The following is a 4431-nucleotide window of genomic DNA, read 5'->3' on the forward strand; positions in this document are numbered from 1 at the left end:
TTTNTAAACTTTCAGGCAACAAGATGGTGAGACTCTATATGAAGCATGGGAGAGGTTTAAAGACCTAACAAGGAGGTGCCCACCAGATATGTTCAATGAATGGGTGCAGCTGCACATTTTCTATGAAGGACTCTCTTATGAGTCAAAGAAGGCCGTAGACCATTCATCCGGAGGATCTTTAAACAAGAAGAAGACCATTGAGGAGGCCATAGATGTCATTGAAACTGTAGCAGAGAATGACTACTTCTATGCTTCCGAAAGAGGAAACACAAGAGGAGTAATGGAGCTAAACAATGTAGATGCTCTGCTGGCCCAAAACAAGCTCATTACCCAGTAGCTGGCTGACCTCACCAAGAAGATAGAGAGGAACCAAGTAGCAGCAATCACCACTTTATCAACAACCCAAGAAGGAGTGAATGAAGAAGCAGAGGGTAGTCAGGAGCAAGTCAACTACATTGGGAATTCACCTAGGCAAAACCATGATCCATACTCCAAGACCTACAACCCTGGATGGAAGAATCACCCAAACTTTGGGTGGGAAAATCAACAAGACCAAAGCCTTGATCAAAGACGCCCAAATCCCAACAATGCAAGCCACCAACACTTCACATCTAGACCATATCAACACCCCAATAACAATATCTCTCCACATCCACATCAAAACCAAAATAACTTACCTCATCCTTCCACTTCTAATCATGATCTACAATCATTTGATGACAGACTCTCAAGGATTGAGAATCTATTTGAAGGCATAGGCAAGGAGATTCAAGACAACAAGGTATTCAAGGAGGAAGTGCGAGCCAGTTTCAAGAACCAGGGAGACACAATCAAGAGGTTGGAATCTCAAGTGAGATATCTCTCTGAGCAAATTCCCAAACCCACAGATGGATTCCCAAGTGACACAGAGAATAATCTGAGAGGTGAAACAAAGAAAGTAAGATGGGAAGATTGCAAGATGGTCACTATAAGTGATAAGGAGACTGAGGACAAGCCAAGCAAGCTATCAGAACAACATGAAGATGCCTCAGTAGAGAAGAAGGAAAAAGATCATCAAGAACCAGAAATCTCACAATAGGAGCTGCTGAGACTCTATGCACCTTTTCCCCAACTGCTCAATGGTGCTGTGGAGAAGAGAATATACTCAAGGTTTCTAGATTTGTTTGCATCTCTGCATGTCAACATACCATTCATCAAGACTATTCAAAAAATGCCTGCATACATCAAGTATATGAAGGAGCTGCTTCCCAGGAAAAGCTCACTCAAGGGAGGCCAAACTATAGTGATGAACAAGGAGTGTAGTGCCCTCATTCAACCACAGTTGCCTATGAAAAGAAAAGATCCAGGGAGTTTTCATGTCCCATGTGCCATAGGAAAAACAATGTTTGATAGAGCACTCTGCAATTTGGGAGCAAGCATCAACTTAATGCCCTTATCCCTGGTGAAGAGGCTGCAGATCAATGAGATATTACCCACAGATGTAGTCATCAGGCTGGCTGACAAAACTCAAAAACAAGCAATGGGGGTGGTGGAAAACGTGTTGTTAAAGGTTGGGAAATACTTTCTTCCCACAGACTTTGTCATCTTGGACATGGAAGAGAGTCACACCCACCCAATCATATTGGGAAGACCATTCCTAGCTACAGCCAGAGCACTCATAGATGTGGAGCGAGGGGAGCTAATATTGAGGATCCATAATGAACGACTCAGCTTTAATGTCTTCAAACTCTCACAAGAAGCAAACCAAGAAAACAAAGAACCAAGCAATGATCATAATGAGATGTTGACAGAGGAAGCAAGCATTGAAGCACAACCAGCCCATCTGGGAAAGCCCTTGGTTGATGAACAAGGAAATAAGCAGTTGTCACAACTCAAGGAAAAGTTAGAAGAACCTAAACCACCAGAGACATGTGAAGACAACAACAAAATTCCCTTAGAAGAAGAAGTCACCAAGAGCAAGGCAACATCAAAAGGGACAAAGAATAAGGTACCAAGGGGATGGAGGAACAAGAAGATCCCTACGGAAGAATTCTCTCCAGGAGATAAAGTGATCTCAGCTTACTTCTCAGATATCCCCCTAATCTCCCCACTGTACCATCTCAGTTACCTAAGGTCTTCACTATCAACAGAGTTCTCTCCTTGGAACATGTAGAGATCATTGATACAACCACGGATATAAGTCCAAGGCAAGAGGGGAGGACTTGAAGCATTATCAACCTCCCTGATGAAGGAGAAACGTCAAGCTAGTGACGCTAAAGAAGCGCTTCATGGGAGGCAACCCATGTTTTATGAGCTTTTACTAGTGAATAAGTCAATATTCATGAATTCCAACCTAAACTTGACAAACACTTGATGAAATCCTTATATTGCAGTATATAGTGAAGAACAAGTTTGGTGTTCAAAGCGTGCCAAGAAAGCATGAATGCAACTGAGAGCATGCTAGTCTTGGAGCTTTGAACAGAACTTTTCATCACAGTGCTCCAAACTAAGTTTGGTGTCACCCCATGGTGCCACCAATGTGCATATAAGGATACACAGTTAGTTAGTTAGTTGGAGTTCATGAATAAACAAAATCTTTTCTTCTTTTTATTATTCTAGCCGTAAAGTTTAAATACTTTTTAGGACATTAATTTTTCTTATTTTATAGGGAAAAGGAGAGGAACATTGAAGGAGATTGATTGGACAACTAAATGAGAAGGGTTCGGCCACTTCATGAGGAGAAACTACACACTTGTTCTAAAAAAGGAAGGCATTGGAAAATGTTGCCATGCAACATTGAAAAGGATGGAACAAAGGCAAAACGAGCAACAAGAATCCATCTAGAGGCTAATCAACATCCAAGCACATCAAGGTGCACATATACATGAGATGCATCGAAGACAAATAGAACAGGCAGAACTATTGGACGAGCAAAGGGCATTCGCAGAAGGAGTTTACCTGAGCGAGACTGAGCACCATATAAATACTCAAGCCAGGCTCGGTTACTTGGTAGGACAGCTGCCTATATTGCATCCAGGAATCACAAGGTATGAAGAAATGAGGGATGAATTAGCACGAGAAGAAAGACAAAAGGTGGAAGAGAGTCATGAATCAGTGAGGAAGGCACTTGAGGATTGGAAGCAAGCAAGATTGGCACAGATGCGAGGGAATGCAAGAGGACACAAAGAAGACAAACAAGGAGGAAAGCATGGGCATCCACAAGAGTAAAAGGTGGTGACGTTCCTTCTTTGGTCCATCTTCTTCTATGCTTTGAATAAGGAAGATCTTGTGTGAAATAGAACTTGCTTCCATGTTATGTTTGAACCTTTTTAAATTCTGTCTTTTAAGTTTTTGTGTTGAAGAGGTCTCTGTGTGCTAGTCTTTATGTCACCGCATCCTTACTTTGCTTACTTGTATGCCTGTCCCTTTGAATCAAATGAAAAGAGAATGAGTGTTTTAAAAGACCAGAGAGGAGTTCATACTATGGAGTAAGTTCATGAGTTTATGGTATAGTCATAAGTTAGCTAAGTTGGTTCAAACCATAAGGTAGGAGGACAACTATCTGTCATGAATACTGTGCTTGAGACACACCCCATGAGACTAGCTAAATAAGAAGATCCTAATAAGAAAAAGGGAAAGAACAATCAAAGTTGAGGAATAAAAGAAAAAAATAACAAGCAATAAGGCTAGGCACCAATGGTTTTTAATCTTGAGGCATGTGTCTGTGGTGCTCCTGTGTGAGGGATCTACTTGGATGAATAAGCTCTTTGGGGTGCTTTATCACCTGGTAACTTAGGTTAACTAACCTGGGATTATCAGCTGAAAGTCCACTATCAAGAGTAACCCTCACTACAGAGCATTTAGTAACCCAAAGAGGTGCTGGACACCAAGGTCTCAAGAAAAGAAAATAAATAAACCATATGCATGTAGTGTGTATGTATGGGGGAGAGACTTGAGCAAGTAAGTCCTTAGGGGTGCTTCAACACCTAGCACCTTGAACCAACTGGTTCGGGAGTGTTGGCTGAAAGCTTATTTTAAAGAGTTGCCCCCTTACAAAGCACTTAGCCCAAGGAACACAAATAAGCCCTGAAATGACAATAAAAGGATCAATGAATAAAAGTCTCATGGGATGCAATCAAAGTGAGTGTTCTAGGACATGATAAAGGTCTGAAAGCTAGAGAATGAATGAACCTAAGTTGCTATGCATGAAACCACCATAAAATCAGGGGCATGACTTCCACAAGAATGACTCATTTCTCTTGGCATTCCATTCATCATTCTCTTGTTCCAGTACTTGCTTAGGGACAAACAAGCTTTAAGTTTGGTGTTGTGATGCCAGGGTATTTTGGTCAGTTTCACTAACCTTTTCTCTACTGTTTTTAGGGTAGTTTCATGCATTTACTTAGGAAATAAGCTAGTTTTGGGTAGATATTCACTTACATCTTGATTCAA

The sequence above is a fragment of the Arachis ipaensis genome, chromosome B05 (assembly GCF_000816755.2).
Source record: "Arachis ipaensis cultivar K30076 chromosome B05, Araip1.1, whole genome shotgun sequence".
In the NCBI taxonomy this organism is placed as follows: Eukaryota; Viridiplantae; Streptophyta; class Magnoliopsida; order Fabales; family Fabaceae; genus Arachis; species Arachis ipaensis.